Raw genomic sequence first — 20,971 nt, 5'->3', positions numbered from 1 at the left:
CTAACTAATCTTATAGTTTCTGTTTCCCTAGAGAACCCTGACTAATACACATGACATTCTCAGCTACTTCTGTGCATAGTTTTTATTCATTATTTCATTTCCACAACTGATTGGTGGTGGCTGGCACATTGTGGGAGGCTGATGATATTTGTGAACTTGACGGTATTCATAATCTGACATTCTTCTGCTCTCTGTAATGAAAAAGAGTTTCATTTTCTTTACCCTCTCATACTTATCCAACTTATAGGAGGGATAAGGACATAGACAACATCTTTGATAATTAGCTTGAGAAGAGAAGCTCTAATTGGTGCCTTTCATTCCTTGTAGACTGGCAACTGTTAGCATATAGAGAATGAAAAATGTACATGTGAGTGATGGTGGTGGTGGAAGGCGGTTGAGAAAAAATTAGCTCTTTTGGTATGAAAAGTTCAGGAAAAGAATATTAAGGAGTAACCTCAGGTAAGTTGGAGGAAGGACTAAGGAGAAAAGGCATAATGTTTGCACTCACTGAATAAAAACAATGGAAGAAAAAACATGTTACTAAAAGGAAAGAAAACATGGATTTTCTCCTTACCCTGGAGACTTCTGGCATCCAGATAATGAGTTTTAATAAACTAGGGTTAATGAACCTTTACCCCCCCCAAAAAAAAATAGTATATGCATGTTCTCTAAATTTAACCTATAAATTCATTATTTGACTTTTCTCAGTGTTGTGGTCACTATCCCCCCTTATTTCTTGTTATTCCTTAGCTAGAAAAAGCAACTTTCCCTCCTTTCTTTTACATAAATTTGAGTTGGCCTTAAACCTTTTCACAAATCATTTTTTCTTATTAGGGTACCCTTGCCATCTATTCTGACAATCTATATCACTCCTCTTCTGCCTCATATATTTTTATGGTACTTTTTGTCCATAAATATCTGATTCAGACCTTGACTGAAGTAAAGAAAAATGCATTTCAAATTTCAGACCTTGACTGAAGTAAAGAAAAATTCATTTCAAAGTAAAGAAAAATGCATTGTCCATAAATATCTGATTCAGACTTTGACTGAAGTAAAGAAAAATGCATTTCTCTACTGAAGTAAAGAAAAATGCATGAATCTAAAAACAAAAAACTTCTTCAGAGCACTGTTCATTCATTACAATATAATAACCAAGAGTTTGTGAATATTATAACCTATTTTCTTCCAACTAATTTACATCCAGTTTTTTCATGTTTTCTTTTTTTTCACTACTTTTTTTACTAAAGTGTAAGTTCCTTTCATTAACTTTAACCAGTAACTTGGGAAACTGTCAACACTTCATATTATGCCTGTTCTTCGGGGATGTGTAAGAAATCATCATTATTGCTTATTATGCAAACCCAGAGAGTCCCTGGCACATAGTATGTGCTCAATAACTATGTGGTGTCTTAAGGAGTTAACGTGACATACGTAAAAGAAATACTGATCTGTAATGCAAGAAAACCACATTTGAATTACTATCAGCTATAGTCCTTTCTTGTTTCAACAGGGAGGTACATGAATTGAGGACTTAATTTTTTAATTCTGGAAGGCTCAACATTTTGTCTTAAAGAATCCATATATTGAACGTTAAGTATCCATATCTCTTTCTTAAGTACTTAAATCAAAAGTTAACCATCTCCAAGTTTTAGTCTGAAGCATTCTTTGTCTAGGAGCTAGGTATTGCTTTTTGCTCATCCAACTGGAGTCCAACTGCGGCCTTTTTCATTCAACCATCCCTTCCCAGCACGGCCCTCTTCTCTCCCTGGGGTCCCATCCCCACTGTCCCTCTCACCCCAAAACACACATAAACAACACCGGAAACCACAATTCCGCCTGCTCCTGTGGAGACTTGACAACGCTCAAGTTAAGGCCACATGACACGTTTTTAAGCACGCCGTTTCCCTCCTCTAACCACATTAGGTTTTGTCTAGAGAATATTTTACTCTCACAGAATGCGTCCGTCGTCTCAGACCTGACAACCGTAGCGCCCTGCGGAGCAGCCGAGGGGAGACTACTAACACCGCCTTCTTACTTCCTGAAACTCCAGCGAAGACTTCCCAAGCTCGCTCAGTTGGCCAGAGGCCCCGCCCCGCCCCACGTCCCTAGTGGTGCGGCACGCGCATGCCCGGTGCGCGTCGCCTGCCCCCGCCCGGCGCCTGCTCCGGCTTCTGCTCCCGTTGGGCCCCCTCGCGCGGCTGGCGGCTGGCTCCCTCCCCGGTCGCGGCCCGTGGGGACGTTCGCAGGCGAGCGCACCTTCCCGCACGGAAGAGCCCCGGCTGGGAGGATCCGAGTGAGCGTCGATTGGTTGACGTGGTGCCTGCGCGTCGGGCCTGAGAAAGTCTGGGCGAGCGCGCAGAGTCGGCTCCTGTGGCGGTGCGGGGCGTATCTCAGGTAAACGGGCAGGGTGGGAGGTTTGGGCGACCGGAGAAAAGGAGTGGGTTGAGGCCAGACCTGGAATTTCCGGCCGTAGCCTCCTTGGAGAAGGGGCCGCGCAGAAACTGCACCCGGTGAAGGTTGGCCCCGTGCGGCCGGGAGTGATGGGGCTCCCTCGAAGGTCAGCATCGTGGGGTCCTCCGGTCTTCTTTTTGGGCGTGATTTCGGCATCTTCCCCTGTTTCCTGTTACAAGAGTTCTGCAGCTGAGCATATATTAAAGGGTGTAGGTTTTTGTTTGTTTGCTTTTCCCTTAAGAGGCAGTGAATTGGAGGGTTCAGGTCCTGGCTCAAGCTATGATTGACTCTGCCCTTGAGAGTCACTCATTCGCTTTGTATTTCAGGTCTCACACTTGTAAGTTTTGGCAAAGAATGTGTGCTTCTTTAGGCACGCTGACCCATGCTGTACAAAGGTACTGTTAGAATTTTGGGGGGTTCACAATGTCTCTGGGCCCACATTTCGCTGACTGGAAGGTGACACCACCCGACAGTCATTTGTGAAGTACTTTAAGCTCCATGGATGAAAGGAACTGGATAAGCACAAGATAACAGCATTATTAGACAGGATGTCGTAGAAAGAAAAAACTTTCCACAAGAACAGGCTTTTTGAAAAGCTCCTTTGAACATTTTATGCAGATTAAATCACAGTGGTAGTAGACAAAGGTGAGCCAAAACAAAGGGCCAAACGAAACAACATTTTAAGGAGGTTTTTCTTTTTTTTTTTCCTTCCCCAGATAACTTTCACGATAACAAGTTACTGGCTTTTCAAAGTTTCTCCTTGGGATCTAGTGTGGAACTAACCTAAAATGACAGTTACATAAATGTGGGTATCCTGTGCAATAGTATACCAAGAGAATTAATTAAAACAAAGCTCCTTTCTATATAAGGTAACAGGAATTAAGATATCTCATTGGGGAGAGGTAATGATGGCAAATCCGAAAAGTGAACGAGAGATGTACACAATTTTCCTTCAAACGCATAGAGTTTGTAGATATGTTTCTAGTGTGTTAATTATTAAAGCATAATAGACACACAGAAAAGTGCATGAATCATAAGTGTACAGCTCATTGAATTTTCACAAAGTGTGCATATCCAAGAAAAAACATTACTTGCATCCTAGAAGCCTCACTTTGTGTCCCCTTTCCAAAGGTAACCATTATCTCAATTTCTGACAACATCAATGAATTTACTTATTATTGACTTTATATAAATAGAATCATACAGTTTATAGTCCTTTGTGTCTCACTTTTGCTCAATATTATATTCATGAGATTTATACAAGTTACGTAGCAGTATTCCATCCATTTTTGGGGTATTACCAGTAGGGCTGCTATGAACATTTTTTGTAAGTACTTTGGTGAACATACGTATACATTTCTGTTGGATGTATACCTACTGGTGAAATGTCTATATTATAGGATACGCAAATATGTATTTCTGGTATACACTACCAAAAAGTTGTTCAAGTTAGTTGTCAGTTAACACTCCTGTTATCAGTGTTTGAGAATTTTGGCTCCTGCACATGGTTGAAACATTTAGCATTGTCCTTTTCATTTTACCCATTCTGATGGGTAGTGATATCACATTGGGGTTTTTCCCTAATTCCCATAATGACTAATGATATTTAACACCTCTTCATATGTCTACGTATTGGCCATTTGGATATCTCCATTGGCAGGGGTTATCAAATTTTCTGTAAAGGGCTGGATAGTTAGTATAGGCAGTCTTGCTTTGAAGAGTTTCAGTTAAAGCAGTCCTAGCTAGGACTGCCTGTATTTTAGGCTTTGCAGGCCATATACAGTCTCTGTTGTATTTTCTTTCTTCCTTCTTTCCTTTTTTTTGCCTTCCTGTTTGCTTGCTTCCCTGCCTACCTTGCCTCCTTTCCTCCCTCCCTCCCTCCCTCCCTTTCTGTTTTCTTTAACTTCCTTCCTTCCTTCCTTCCTTCATTTCATCCTTTGCTAACCACTACTATGTTGAAAAATAACTGTTCATAAATGACCATTTGATCTTCTGCTCATTGTTGGTGACATCATTAGATGGGGCTATATTGGAAAAGTATAAATACATAATAGTACTAAGTAATGTGTGCTGTAGTGTCTTGGTGTTAAATTTCAAATCTCTAAACATACTTCCTTTGCTTTTTATCAGTTTTACCTTGAGAATAATTAGAGACCTATTTGAGACTTCTCTAAATTGTTCTATCGCTCCTACTATCTCCCATCCCTTTAAAGCTGACAAACAAAAAAGAGGTTAAGAAGCAAGAAAAGAAAGGAAATACAACCCTTTGTTGATTTGCATAAAAGGCTAAGAAAGAGATGAATATGCAGGCAGTTGTCGACACTGAGTAAAAGTATAAAAAAGCATACCTACTTTTTGCAATACTTTGAGTTGGATATTGTCTTTTGAGCGGTTCCATCATGAGATGGCTTGGTTGAAATTTATATCTACCCTATTGAGTATGCTCACAATATAGGAAGTAAGAGTCAGTGGCTTGGGCCAGGAAACTCAACTGTGGCACCCCTGCCCAAGTTGGAGATACTCTCTTCCTTAAATGCCCCATTGGGCTGTCCAGTTCATCTTCTCTTACTTTTGTTCCCCGCCTTTCACTCAGCACCAAAAGTACCAAAAAAAAATTTGAAAATATGTTAACATTTTTAGCTAACACTTTCTTTTTTTTAGATGGCTTATAGAAATGAATTTAGGTATATACTTAGATATATGCTAATACTAATGAGAGGCTTGGGGCAGTCTCCATCAATGTGATGTTTTCTTTAAGATGGATGATCTTGCTTGATTGTTATGCAGACACAGATTTAAGATAACCACTGGGCCCCAGTTTCCACCACCAGCCCACTAGGGTCCTTAAACCTTTCTTATATAGAAATTTTGGATCCAGTTGTGCATTGATTTATGTGTGCATATATACACACACGTATTTTGACTAATACAAATGCCTTTCTGCTTTATAATTGCCACACACAACAGTTGTACTTATATGCAATGTTTTCACTGCACTATTTGCACCAGAGTTTGAGTCATTACAAATTATTATGGCTAGTAAAGGGTTTATACTGGTGGAGGGGATTCTCTGACAAGTGAAAACCGCCTCCCACCCCTACCTGATATAGGAGCAAGTAGGGTATTTATGTAGTAGAAATGTGTAATGATACTAGATCCTGATTGATGCTTCTGTGTTCATCAGGATATATCTGTCAGTTCAGTTGTTGTCATTAGCTTCCTCGAGTACCTGCTCCCATGGACGTTGCCTTCATTGCGTGCATTGCCATTGTTGACCTCTGGGACTGTCCATATTCCAGGATTCCAGTGGGGACAAACCTTGCCCTTTCTGGTTGCAGTTTCTATTTTTAGATACTTCATTTAAGTTATACTTAATCTTGTTTACTTTGTTTAAGGTGAGACTATATTTCTCTGCTATGATCTATTATCTGTTGCTTTCATACTTTTTTTCCAGCAAATACCCTTATTACTAATATGTCCAGATACCTGGGACTGGGGATGGGCAGAGTATAGTTCAGTTTCATCTCACATGCCACCTACAGAGATAGCTTTAGGGTTTGATGAGAGAAAAAGATATCTTGCACAACATTATCCAATTCTGGCTGCTCTTGTTAGTACTATTATTCTCTCTTCCTTTTGAATTTATTGGATTTATTGGATTTTGAGACTGTTATAAAGAAAGGATAGTGTTGTTTTAGGGCATTAATTGCAAAAGGTATACGTTACAGTGCAAAGAGCACTGAGCATAAAAGAATGTGGGTGGTTTACTACCTGTCTGTGTTAACCCTTCCTGCAAGTCAGCTCTCTTTTGTAAAATGAGGCATTTTGACCAAGTATTTCTAATCCTTGGTAATCCTTTCCAAAAGACACAGTAGAGAAATACAGGATTTAGAATTTAAGCAACGCTTGAGGTCGTTTAGGCTGCCCTCTCAGTTTTTTCCAGCGAAAATATTAAGGCCTTGAGAGATTGTGTATAGTCCCATAGTTACTAGAATCTAGTTATAACTTTTTATTCCAGTTGCTTTTTCCATTATGCTGCTTATGATAGGCGGCCTTCTAAGATAACCCTGTATCTGTGTAGTCATAGTCTTGTGTAATCCCGTTCCCTTGACTGCAGACTAGACCTTGTATTAGAATATGGCGAAAGTGGTGGGATATCACTTATGAGATTAGATTATAAAAGACTATAATTTCCTTTTTTCTGGCGCACTCTTGTTGCTCACTTTGATGAAGCCAGCTGCCATATCATGAGTTGACCTATAGATAGCCTCACCCATCAAGGAGTTGAGGGGAGCCTTTGGCCAGTAGCCTGTGCAGACCAACAACCCCCTAGGAACTGAATCCTGCCAACGACCACTGACAGAAGTTGGGAGATAGTGTCCGAGTTAAGCTTTGAGATGACTGTCGCCCTCGCTGACACTGTGGCCGCAACCTTGTGAGAGACTCTGAACTGAGAACCTAACTGAGCAGCACCCAATTCCTCAGAAACTGTGAGATGTGCATTGTTTTAAGCTGCTAAGTTTTGGGGTGGTTTATTAGGTAGCAATAGCTAACCAATAAAGTGCTCTTACTAATTTCAGAAAATTTTTAGTAGAAGGAATAATTCTCCTTGAAGTTTTTTATAAATATAGCTTCAATATGTTTTTATCATCTTAAACATATTTGAGGATATTATTTTTACCTTTGTGCAAAGAGAAATATTAACCATTATCTATTCTGTTTGTTTTAACTTAATTTCTAGGCATTTGTTTTTCTCAAAAATGGCAACATAAAGAGATGATTACTTTGAAGGTTGGTTTGGTTTGGCGTTTCATTAAATTGGGTAATCATGGGACAAACTTACCACAGAACTGCTTTTGGCAATTGGTACGAGCACCTCTGATTCAGATATTGTCTGTATTGAAGGTCTTTTTAATTTAGATTTTATACTGCTTGGGATGTAGATAGCCAGGTAGTCTGCTCTTATTTATCTGCAGTTTTGCATTAGGGTGATTTGAGTATGTATACATATTATTTTGAGAATTGCCTTTAGTATCCCTTGATTTATAAGTTTTGGAAGCTACTAGAGTACAACAGGGATGATTTTACTGGAACCCTTGATCCTGAATCTTGTTTTATTTTTCGTTGGAGCTTACCAGCTTCTCATCTTCATAGTTTTATCTTGAGGTTTTTGCTACTGTGGAACAAGTTTTGAAAAACTGAAAAAATAAATAAGTGAGTATATAAATAAATAATATAGATCAGTTAACTTTTAAATATCTTTATTGTGAAATTCAATACATGTAAAAAAGAAGTATATAAATATATGTGGACAGTTCAATGAATAAATAAAAAGTTAATACCCATGTAACTACCATCAGATATTTTCAATTGAGTAATCATTGAAATGATTGTATCTGGCTTTTGTATCTGGCTTTTTAAAAAATGTTGTATGAGTATGACTCTGTGTGTGTGTATGTGTGATGTAACTTCTGCAATTGATGGGTACAGTGCTTTATATGTGACTAGTAGGTGAAGTTTGTTAATGCTGTTGTTAAAATCTTCTCTTTCCTTACTGATTCGTGTGTGTGTGTGTGTGTGTGTGTGTGTGTGTGTGTGTGTACGTGCGCACACCTGTGCTTGATTGTCAGTTACTGACAATTTACTATGTGTTAAATCTCGCTGTGTAATTTTGGATTCTATTTCTCCCTAGGAGTTTTCTGTCAATTTTCGACTTATTTATTTTGAAGTCATGTTATTAGAAGCATAGTCAACTTACTAATTAGTCTATCTTCCTGTGAATTGAACCTTTGTTCCATGAAGAAGTGTTCCTTTTTAATCTCTAGTAATGCTGTTTGTTTTAATGTCTAATCTGATTTTTTAAAAACTATTTTGAAATAATTTTAGACTTCCTGAAAAGTTGCAAAAATAGTACAGATAGTTCCTGTAAACCTTTCACCCTGCTTCTAATGTTAACACAATGTATAATCGTAGTACAATTATCAAAACCAAGAAATTAATACTGTTACAATACTAGTCGCTATACATTTTATCAATAGTTTTCCCGTTACAGTAGTGTTCTTTTTCTGTTCTAGGACTCAATCCAGATCCCACATTGTATTTAGTTGTCATGTTTCCTGAGTCTTCTCCAATCTGTGAACTATTTCTGATTTTGGTTTAGCTGTATCAGCCTTCTTTTGATTAATGTGTACATAGAATTGGATTTTAAAAAATCCAGTGGGACATCTTTATCTTAAAATTGGAGCATTTGGTAGTTGGATCATTTCATCCATTCATATTTTGTATTATTCCATTTTTTACCCTCTTTTATTTCAGAAATTATACATGCTTTGTAATTCTTTTAGTGGCTATTGTAGAAACTGTAGAATCCTGGAATGAATGCTTTCAGACCTTTCTTTATGCATTTCCTCATGTGTATATATATATCCAAACACACGGTTTTGGTTTGCTTCCTTTTTTATTTTCTTAATATAACAGTGGTCATACTGTATTATTTTACAACTACCTCTTTTCACTTATTAAGAAAATAATAAATGCATAACCATTATACACTCTTTCAAGCAACATAAATAAATAAAAAGTTAACAGCAAAACATTGCCCCAAATTCTATCACCCCAACAAAAATAGCCTTCATTAAAAACCAGGTGTACAGCATTCTATGTTTCTTTTCCTAAGAATACTCAATTAAAAAAAATAAAAAAGCCTAGCCATAGGCACATGTTTGTGAAATTTCACAGCACCAAGAATAAAAATAAAAAAAGAAAGAAATCGGAAGATTTCCAGAGAGAAAACCTAAAAAGAAAAAAGAATTGACTGTATCAGCGTCAGTCTTCTTGACCAGCAGTATGGCTAGTTAACAATCAGTGAAGTATGGGAGTTATAACAAAGATGTTTTCACACCTGAAAAGCCTCAGAAGTTTTGCTCTAGCAAAATAAAGAAGTGAAAGAAAGACCTGGAGTGTAGGAAATAGTAAATTCAACCCAGGAAAACAGTGAAATGATGTCCTAGGAAGGACAGCTATATAGCAGGCCTAGAGAGCAGATGGTCCAGATTTGAGAGAAGCCTCCTCAGGAAGGAGGTTTCCAGGAAAGAGAGGATTAAGAGATCTTATATCCTCTGGGGCTGGAGTTTTCTCTGTGGAAGGTTTTTAAATCTATGAATTCAATTTCTTTAATAGATGTAGGGCTATTCTGGTTATCTATTCTTACTGAGTTAGCTTTGGTAGATTGTGTTTCAAGGAGTTTGTCAAATTTATAGGTGTGAAGTTATTTGTAATATTCCCTTTTTATCTTTTTAATGTCTATGGGATTGTTTTAATATCCTCCTCTTCTTCCTGATATTGGCAATATATGTCATCTTTATTTTTATCTTGATCAGTCTGGCCAAGAGGGTATCAATTTCATTGCTCTTTTCAAAGAACCAGCTTTTGGTTTCATTGATTTTTCTATGTTGATTTCACATTTTCAGTTCCATTGATTTTTGCTCTTTACCATTTCTATCCTTCTGTTTACTCCGAGTTTAATTTTCTCTTAATTTTTCATTTTTTTTAAAGGCAGAAGCTTAAGTACTAATGAGAGGCTCTCCTCCCCCCCCCCGTTTTAAAAAAATTTTTATGGGAATACAGTTGACTTACAATGTTGTATTAGTTTTAGGCGTACAGCAAAGTAAATCAATTATCCATATACATATATCCACTCTTTTTTTTTTTAGATTCTTTTCCCATATAGGCCGTTACAGAGTATTGAATAGAGTTCCCTGTGCTATACAGCAGGTTCTTATTAGTTATCTATTTTATATATAGTAGTGTGTATATGTCAGTTCCAATCTCCCGGTTTATCCCTACCCCCACTTATCCCCCCGTAACCATAAGTTTGTTTTCTACATCCATGACTCTGCTTCTGTTTTGTAAATAAGTTCATTTGTAGTTTTTAAAAAATATATTTATTTATTTGGCTGCACCAGGTCTTACTTGCAGCACGTGGGATCTTCGTCACTGCATGCAGGTTCTTCAGTTGTGACATGTGGGGTCTTTAGTTGCATGGCATGTGGGATCTTTTTAGTTGTGGCATGGGAACTCTCAGTTGTGGCACGTGGGATCTAGTTCCCTGCCCAGGGATCGAACCTGGGCCGCCTGCATTGGAAGTGTGGAGTCTTAGCCACTGGACCACCAGGGAAGTCCCTGTACCCTTCTTTTTTAGATTCCACGTGTAAGCGATATCATATGATACTTGTCTTTCTGTGTCTGACTTACTTCACTCAGTATGATAATCTCTAGGTCCGTCCATGTTGCTGCAAATGACATTATTTTGTTCTTTTTTATGGCTGAGTAATATTCCATTGTATATACGTGCCACATCTTCTGTATCCATTCCTCTGTTAATGGATATTTAGGTTGCTTCCATGTCCTGGCTGTTGTAAATAGTGCTGCAGTGAACAGTGGGGTACATGCATCTTTTCGAATTATGGTTTTCTCCCTGTATACGCCAAGGAGTGGGATTGCTGGGTCATATGATAGTTCTATTTTTAGTTTTTTAGGAACCTACATACTGTTCTGCATAGTGGCTGCACCAATTTACATTCCCACCAACATTTGCAAATGAAGCAACTGACAAGGGATTAATCTCCAAAATATACAAACAACTCATGCAGCTCAATATCAAAAAAACAAATAACCCAGTCAGAAAATGGGCGGAAGATCTAAATAGACATTTCTCCGCAGAAGACATATATATGACCAAAAAGCACATGAAAAGATGCTCAACATCACTAAGTATTAGAGAAATGCAAGTGAAAACTACAGTGAGGGATCACGTCACACTGGTCAGAATGGCCATCATCAAAAAATCTATAAACAATAAATGCTGAAGAGGATGTGGAGAGAAGGGAACCCTCCTCTCTTTTTTAATACATGTGTTTAATATTATAAATTCCTTCTAAGCACTGATCTAGCCATATCCCACAAATTTTCGTTATGTTGTGTTTCCATTTTTATACAGTTTGAAATATTTAAAAATTTCCCTTTACTCTTCCTTTTGAACCATGTGTTATTTAGAAGTGTTTGGGGATTCTTGAGATACCTTTTTGTTAATGATTTCTAGTTTATTTTGTGGTAAGATAACATCATTTGTATGATTTCAGTTCTTATCCATGTGTTGAGGTCTTTTTTTATGGACCAGAATAGGGTCTTTTTTTGGTAAATGTGCCATGTGTACTTGAAAAGATTGTGTATTCTCCTATGCTGGGTGGAGCTGTCTATAAATATCAAATAGGTCAAGTTGGTTGATAATGCTGAGTCCTCTCTATCTTTGCTGATTTTCTGAGTACTTATTCTCTGAATTACTAAGAGAGGTATGGTGAAGTTTCCAGCTGTAATCACAGATTTGCCTGTTGTTCCTTTCATCAATTTTCGCCTCTTGTATTTTGACATTTTGTTGTGAAGTGCTTACATATTTAGGATTATTTATGTCTTGTAAGTGATTTAAACCCTTCAATGTCCTTAGTCCTGGTAATGTTTCTTGTTTCACTTTGTCTAATATTAATATAGCCACTTGGCTTTCTTTTGATTAGTATTTGCTTGTTTTTTTCACTGTGCTCTATGATCCTAAATAATATATAGTTAGGAAAGGGTAATTTGTAGGATATTTTCATTTTGTGTTGACAGGGTTCAGAACACACTACCCCAAAATATGATACCTTGTCATATTGAATATTTTAAAGCTGAAGGATTTTGAGAAATGGCAGGTGCAGGAAGGACTCTCAGACCTCCCCTTTCCTCACTGAAGCAGGTCATAAGACCCTCATGTGAGAGGTGCCCTCCCTCTATCTGGAGGAAAGGAGCATTCTTATCTTCAAAGATGGAGGATACCAAAAGGAATCTGAACGAACAGGCCTTGCTGAGTTTTCACCAGTTTACTACCCTTGGCTCATACCCTTTTGTCCTATAACGTTTTTCCATGACTTTCCACTCTTCATCATAAACCTAGTGTAAAAATGCTTGGACTTGTTTTCTTCACATCTTCATCTCCTTTTGAAGGCTCCCATGTCATGTAAAACTTATATTAAATAAACTTGTCTGCTTTTCTCTTGTTAATCTGTCTTTGTCAGTTTACTATTCAGGCCCAGCCAGGGATCCCAAGAGGATCAAGGAAAAGTTTTTCACCCCTACAGTGTGCATTTTGTTATTTATGTATTTATTTTAAATAATGTTTTGATTTTAGGAAGTAATGTCTTACCAAGTATGACCTAAGAGCATGTAATTTTATGTTAAGATACAAGGATATAAGCGTTCATAACATAATTAGAAAAAAATTGCATTATTGCTCTACTTCTTGGAAGGAATTTGAATGGTAATTTCTTACAGATACTATTTGTATTTGGGTGTTGAAATGCTGTTTTGCATTGTCTCAATCATATACATAAAACCTAAAGTTTTTAAAAACATTTAAATTCATTTTTTAAAATGGCATTTTCTGAAGTATGGCAGACCTCTTCTTTAAGCAGCATGTCTTGAAATTAATACTCTTATTATCTTTTAAATTTAATGTAAATTGAAGCTATTTCCTTAATTCATGTCAAACAACTTGTTACCAGCATGGAAGCTGCAGATATTGTGGGATATAGCTTAAGATCTCCCAAAGTAGAACATTTTATTCAGTGGCATGAGCTGGCACAGTGGGCAAGATTATTCTAATTCATTTGGGTAGGTGAACTGTAACTTAGGAAGTTCATATACAAAAACTCACTGTCTGAGTTTCCTTGTGATTCTTTACTGGTTAAGAAACTCAGTTTAGGATTTCAGTGGCTTAGTTTCTATTGCCTTTATTTCTTGCAGGTGATTAATTTTCATTTTAGTTTAAATTAAAAACTTCATACCCATCTTTAAAATGCCTATATTTTTGTTTGTTAGCCATTTTAGAAGTAAAATCTCATTTAAAATATTTTGTCATATGATTAATAGCTGGTTCTGGAAGCTTTTGGTCTACATGTAAATATACCTTAAAAATTAGAGAAATTAATTATTTTCTTCACTGAAGTTTTTTGGAATCATTTTTCTTCTAAAACATGCTCTTAATTTTAGGAATTACTTTATGAAAAACAAAAGACTGTATATTTGCCTGTCAGCGGATAAAAATTTAGACTACTCTTTAACATTGCCACATTTAATATTAATGAGATTTTTAAAAGCTGCCAAAATGATTTTCCTTCTAGTGATATTCATAACAGGAAACAATGATATTGCCATCCAATGGAATATTAAACAACCATTGAAGTGGTCTGAAGAAAAATGCTTATGATATAATATTGTGAAAAAGGTCAAGTATGTGTAGACATTGGTTGCACATATATAAATATGTAAAACAAAAGTGGTAAAGAAAACACACTAAGATTTTAAGAGTATTTCATATTTTGGTGGTGAATGTAAGCGATGATCTTTTTTTCTTTCTTCGTACTTTTGTTTTAGTGTATTCTGGATTATTTTCTATGGGATATGGTCATTTGGGCACTGCCTAGAATTTCTATCTCTAATTTTTTTTTCTATCAGTGATTTCTACCAAATCAAGAATCCAGCATCATTTGACATTACTATTGGATTTGCTCTGAGTTCTAATGATTATAGTTGATTGTAACGAGTGTATTTGTTTTAAGAATATAAAGATTTTTAAGCCCTTTGAAATTTTCTAAATGAGTTGTGAAAAATTTTAAAAGTAATTATTTTAGAAAAGTAATTATTTAATTATTTTTAAAAGTAAGTAATTATTTAGAAGTAATTATTTAGTAATTAGAAGTAATTATTTATTCCCTTCTCTAGCATTTGTCTGGACTTTATTTTTTTAGCTGATTTTTGTGTGTTGTCCATATTCTCTTTAGTTTATTTTACTTTATTTTTTTAATTAAAAAAAAATATTTTTGGCCATGCGGCATGTCTTGTGGGCTTTTAGTTCCCCAACAGGGATGGAACCTGGGCCCTTGGAAGTGAGAGTGCAGAGTCCTAACCACTGGACCGCCAGGGAATATCCGGGACTTTGTTTTTATTTTGTCCATATTGTGTCTTCCCTACTTTCGACTGTTTTCAGTTTCTCCTCAATGTACAAGAAACTTTGTCCAAATGTTTTGAGAGTTCATAAGGCTTTGACTTCTCCAGCCCCTTCACTTTAGGCCTTGTTGAGGACCTTTGCTTGCTGTGAACATACCTGCTGCTTATAGAGATTCTTGTAGCTCTCAGATACCTCTTTGCTCCCTGTTGTTCCCCTCTCCTCTTTCCTCCCTGTTGTTCCCCTCTCCTCTTTCCTGCACAGATGTTGGATATCATGCAGGTCTTATAGTTGTTGCTGTTGTATTTTTGTGTTTACCTAGTTTTGTGTTTGATATTTTGTTTATGGGTTTGTTTTTGCTATCCTGGTCTCTCTGTTTTTGTGGAGATATTTGGGAACATTCGAAAATTATGCAGCTTCTACCATGGTCTTCCCAGGATGTTCTTGGCTTTTGCATAAAGTTAAATTTATTCAGTTTAAACGGTTGTCTTTTTTGAAGATATATTCTGCTAAAATGTTCTTTATTTTATAAAATAATAGCCTAGCAACAATTTTTGTTTTGGAAATTTTACTAGTTTGTGAAATGTAGAATTTTTAGTGACTACTTATTTCCTTAGTTCCCTAGAACAGAAAAAATAAGTGACTTGCCAAAGGCTGCAGCATTAATAAGTGACAGCATCAGTGTCTAAATATTCATTTTATGACTCTGCAATAATCAGCCTTAAACTAGTTATAGGAAGTGACTGAGTGAAAGTGAACTCTGTTTAGAAAGTGTTTTATCCTTCAGCTAATATGTGGCTATGCTGAGTTAGGATACTCTTCTGAATAGTATGAGAAATAACTCTTCTAGGGAGAGTGGAGGTATGCCTTTTGGCAGACTCCTGATCATCAGGAACACAATATCCAGTTGATTCATGACTGTGATCCCTCTTTTATTTTAAATTTGTTCTCTAAGAGAGGCTAAAAATGTCTCTGAACATAGGTGGTATGAGAGCTGGAAAACTCACAAGACACATGTATTAGTTTCCTATTGCTGCTGCAACAGCTGTAACAAATCACCACAAATCTAGTGGCTTCAAACAACACAAATTTATTATCTTACAGTTCTGGAGGTTAGAAATCTGAAATGATTCCCACTGTGCTAAAGTGATGTTAGTAGGACTGTGTTCCTTTGTAGACTCTCTAAGGGAGGTTCTCTTTTCTTGTCTTTTCCTGCTTTAGAGGCAGTCTGCTTTTCAACTTTATGGTACATTTCCCCAAGGAGGTGATCAGTTAACATTTTATAGTCTGTTCATGTTTTTGGTTCTTTGAACTTATTTAGTACAGTTTATTTCATTTAACCAGCACACAGCCACTGTCTACTATGTCTCCCCATATCTGGGGTTTGGAAATGGAGCTGAACAGGTATATCCAAGGTCTAAAAAAATGAAATGTGTGTGAGAGGGAGAGTGAGTGTATTTTCAGAAGAGGGGATGGGGTGAGCTTGCAGTTAAAGTGTTTCAGGTACCATAGAATCACTGTTGACATTTGTTGGTACCTAATACAAGTTTATTTCTCACCCATACAGAGTTTGGCTTAGAGATCGAGGTTCCTTCTATATTGTGAGGCCACCATCTCAAATGTGGTTTTCAAGGTTGTTGCAGGAGGGGAAGAGAAGGCTAGGGGATCTCATAGAATATCTTTAAGGATGAGTTGTGAAATTGGCTTGTATCTCTTCTGCCTACACTGCTTTGGCTACAACTCAGTTACATGACTCAAATGTAAAGAAGACTAGGAAGGGACTTTTCTGGTGGTACAGTGGTAAAGAATCTGCCTGCCATTGCAGGGGACACGGGTTCAATCCCTGGTCCAGGAACATCCCACATGCTGTGGAGGAACTAAGTCTGTGCACTGCAACTACTGAGCCCACACGTCCTGGAGCCCATGCTCCACCACAAGAGAAGCCACCGCAATGAGAAGTCCGTGCACCACAACCAAGAGTAGCCCCCACTCGCTGCGATTAGAGGAAGCCTACGCGTGGCAATGAATACCCAACGGAGCGAAGAATAAATAAATAAAATAAATAAATTTAAAAAAAAAAGGCGGCTAAGAAATGCAGTTTTCCTGTACATTCAGGAACAGGAATTGCTATGGTTTATGATCCAACCAGTCTGGGGTTTGCAAGGGGAGAAGATAAAAAATTAAATGATGGTTAGATCTTGTTATGAACTGAATGTTTATGTCTCCTTCAAATTCATATGTTGAAACCTTTGGTGTGCCAGGTGGGGACTTAGGAGGTAATTAGGATTCAATAGGTCATGAGGGCAGAACCCCCATGAATGGGATTAGTTCCCTTACAGGAGTCACTAGAGAGACTTCCCTGGTGGTCCAGTGGTTAGGAATTTGTCTTCCAGAACAGGCGACACGGGTTCAATCCCTGGTCACGGGACTAAGATCCCACATTCTGCAGGGCAGCCAAGCCCACCTGCCACAACTACTGAGCCCACACGCTCTAGAGCCCCCATGCCACAGCTAGAGAGCCCGTGTGCCACAGCTACTGAGCCCGCGCCACAACTGCTGAGTCTGCATGCTCTGGAGCCCACACGCCGCAATGAAGACCCCGCACGCGTACCGCAACTAAGATGCAACACAGCCAAATGAGTAATTAATTTTTTAAAAAGTTTCAGCTTAAATCCTCCAAATGAGCTGACGTTAAAAAAAAAAAAGAGTCACTAGAGAGTTTGCTTCCCAGCTCTGTTCTCTGCCATGTGAGAGTACAATGAGAAGTTGGTAGTCTGCAACCCAAAAGAGGACTCTCACCAGAACTCGACCATGCTGGCACTGTTATCTCAGACTTCCAGCCTCTAGAACTGTGAGAAGTAAATTTCTGTTGTTTGTGAGCCATCCAGTCTGTGGTATTTTTGTTAGAGCAGCCCAAATGGACTAAGACAGATCTCATCTCTTTTCCTGACCCAGTAGGATTTTTGTCCTGCCTTATACCCCATGGGACTTGCAGCTTGGGTTATTGCTCCTGATTTCTGTGTTGGTGGGACAGACAAGAATTGTTCTAATGCAACATGGGGGAGGTTAGAGCCAGGCACATTTTTCTCTCACCTCTCCTTTCTGCATCATCAGTGTCTGCTGTTCACCCAAGGCTATAGTCCTCCTCTTCCCCAGTCCTCTTTCAAAGCAGCTGACACCTGGATTTCTTGACGTTTTTGGTTGGTTCCTCAGGTCCATGATTCCCTCTCACTTTTCAAGTTTTTCAAGGTTGATTTTGGGGGAGAGAGCCAGCAATCTTTATAGTTTGCTGTCTTGACCCTTTCTAGTTTCTGAATAACTGGAAGCCTTCCTAATTTCTGAATAAAACATCCTTAGGAGGGACTTCCCTCGTGGCACAGTGGTTAAGAATCCACCTGCCAATGCAGGGGACACGGGTTTGAGCCCTGGTCCAGGAAGATCCCACATACCACGGAGCAACTAAGCCCATGGGCCACAACTACTGAGCCTGCGCACCACAACTACTGAGCCCATGCATCACAACTACTGAGCCTGCACTCTAGAGCCCACGAGCCACAACTACTGAAGCCTGTGCGCCTAGAGCCTGTGTTCCACAACAAGAGAAGACATCGCAATGAGAAGCCTGCGCACCACAACGAAGAGTAGCCCCCGCCCGCCGCAACTAGAGAAAGCCCACGCACAGCAACGCAGCCAAAAATAAATAAATTTATAAAAAATCATCCTTAGGAAAAAGCTCCAACCTTGTCTTAACTGAGAAGGAAACAGTTTCATTTCTTGTCCTTATAAATAGAGTAAACAATTTATTCCTTGCATCTAGGCAAGAGGGTAATTTTGATAAACCAGTAACTTTTCCTGTGGAAAAGCTTATCAGATGATAGTGACCAAGGATAGCAGAAAACTTTGTGTTGGGTTATTTGTGGATATGATTCTTGTTTTAGCAAGTGGATTCTCTTTCTTCCAACTGTTGATACTATCCTTGCCCACCCACTCAGGTCAGGTTGAAGATCTGAAATAATAATTTAAAAGCCCGTTTATCAAAGCAAGTTCATTGCTTCAAATTTTTAGTCTCTTATGATATCCAAAAGGTAGAAAAATTTAAAGCAATTTGATTTGATAAAATAAGCACCCTGACCAATAAAGAAAAGTTATAAGATTGAAAATGTTGTTAAAATTCCCCCAAATAAGCCAACAGTCTCATAAAAAAGTCTTTATGTTGGATTGTTCATTTAAAATATATGTACTCTTCTGCTAGGTGCTGTGCTCAATAGGCACCAGAGATATGAATTAGTGTAGTATTAAATCCTTAGACATTATTAAAAGATTAAGGTTTGCCAACCCTATTATTCATATGAATTAACATCACAGAGTAGTGGACTAAGCAACAATTTTAGTTAAATTGACAACATAAAGAGAAATACACTTAAATTCTATAATGAGTTTATACAGAGATGTGGAAATGAGTATTAGATTTGTAATTACTACTGGTTGTATACCTCTTCATGCCTGGTGGCTGTTTTTAATCAGCTTTATATTAAGTTAAATTTATATACATTGCATCATGATTCAGAAATAATTGAGTTTGATTTGAGTTTAGTCACATTAATGATTAGAATGTTTTTATACTTTTAAAATATGTGTATTTAAAGTAGTTATTAAAGGGGGAATTTTTCATAGTCTTTAAAGGCTGCTGTAACATGTAAGTTTTGCATCAAAATTTTAAAAATATAAAAATTTTTTATTATGTTATTTAATAGTGGGGAAAGGTCAAAAAAGTGTTTAGAAACCTTGCTTGTGTTTTGACCTTAGGAACTTTGAAGAGCATTTTACATTAGTATTTGCCTACAGAATATTACTCCATACTTGTATGTTTGTGTAGTGACTTTTGTCACAATACACTTTTGTGTATCTTATTCTCTTCTTTAAAGGAACAGTGAGTTCTAAGTTTTTCCTTTGCAAAATCAATTGTTACTGTTCTTTTTTCCTACAGAAAAGTTCATTAGAAGATATTGAGGAAATCCCGAATATTCATAAATATCACTGATCAAATGCAAAATGTTGGCTAGAATATTGATTAGGAAAAAACTTGTAATTACTTGTTATGAGTGAAAGGTGGGCTTTTTAAAAGTCAGTTTTGTTAGGTTTGCTGTGAAAGTAGTTCAAAGGACTGAAACAGAGGTGCTGGAAATGTTTGTCTATTTTTCCACTAGGTGGCGACGTATACTTGTTATTTCTCTAGCAAACAAGGCCATTTATCTGATGAGGTAATACTAAGGTTAAACTTCGGTAACCCGTATATTAATAGAAATAAATAGTAAATAACTAAAGGTAAAATATAACTTTATTCCTTATATATAAAAATGTTATTTGCCAGTCATCTGTGGAGAATGTGTAATTTTGATTTTTTTGGTAGGATTGCTAATTCTGATGGTCTCTTAATGGCCAAAAATATTTTAAAAATTCAGAATGCAGAAATTATCTTAAATGGCTTCCACTTAATGATTTTCCAGAATAACTGAAGTTCTGCATTTCCTTTGATATAAACATACCGACTGATGCCTGTGGTATGCTTAATGTTCAGGCTAGTATTGATCTCTTGTAGATGTTTCTGCTCCTGCTAGTTCAGTTGATTTATTTACATACCAAGAATGACTTGTGTTTGTCCCCAAACCTGTTTATACCAGTTGTATCTGTGTCATATAATTTAAATCAATCTAGATGAGCTAATGGAAATATCTTTATAAAAAGTGTTCTTCCTGTGAAAGCTAAGGTGATGTTTAGCAACAGTCAGGTGAATGGCTAAAAAAATTTACTATCAAAGTAGGTGTGAGAAAGCTGTGGAGAAAACCTAGATTATGCACTTGTTTATGAGGCAGAAAAATGCTTGGAATTCTGTAAATTCTGTACAAAAGGTGCTTTTATTTAACAGAGCGATTACACATGTACAAGTTTCACATTTTGATGCTTATAACTGAGAGATAACTCTCCACAAAATTTTTGTTGAAGATGCTGAATGTCCTGGATGAAAGTTATTTAAAGTTAAAGCATTTACTTAAGTGCTTAGTAATTTGAAGTTTGTTTCTCTCTTAATATTACTTTCTTGCTATAGTTCATATGCTTGTTTTAACTGATTATACTTAGAGGAAATCTAAATAACAATTATTAGTAGAAAACAAAATGTATTTAGATAGAAGAAAATTAATACTTTATCAAAGGCTCCAGAAAGATAGTTTAGCAAATAACATAGCCTTTTTCAGTCTTGTTGTTGAGTAAATGTAATGATTTTTATCTTTTTATGATTCCAGATTTTATGATTTGTTGCTGATTTTTTTTTTTTTAGCCAAAAGTTTGAATTTTGGTCCCTAGGTTCTCTGGCCTCTTCATGTTTAACTAGCAAGGGATTGTCTTCCTCCACATATACAAGACGGGCAATTTTTGTTCAGTAGTGAGTTCGTTCCTCTCTAATAGGAGTTTCTCTTCCCCACTGTA

At 37.1% G+C, this 20,971-nt stretch overlaps 1 protein-coding gene across 6 annotated transcripts in view; it reads left to right on the top strand.

Annotated features, from left to right (window-relative positions):
* Positions 1–2,147: 2,147 nt before the first annotated feature.
* The window catches only part of MIPOL1 (mirror-image polydactyly 1), a 300,807-nt gene continuing 281,983 nt past the window's right edge, over positions 2,148–20,971 (top strand). For all 6 annotated transcript variants that reach the window (XM_067737281.1, XM_067737280.1, XM_067737276.1 and 3 more), the window contains exon 1: positions 2,148–2,394. The gene's annotated coding sequence lies outside the window, so the exon portion shown is untranslated. The remainder of the gene's footprint in view (positions 2,395–20,971) is intronic.

Source organism: Pseudorca crassidens, chromosome 1, assembly GCF_039906515.1.
Source record: "Pseudorca crassidens isolate mPseCra1 chromosome 1, mPseCra1.hap1, whole genome shotgun sequence".
Lineage (NCBI taxonomy): Eukaryota > Metazoa > Chordata > Mammalia > Artiodactyla > Delphinidae > Pseudorca > Pseudorca crassidens.
This window is presented reverse-complemented; position numbering and strand designations above follow the sequence as displayed.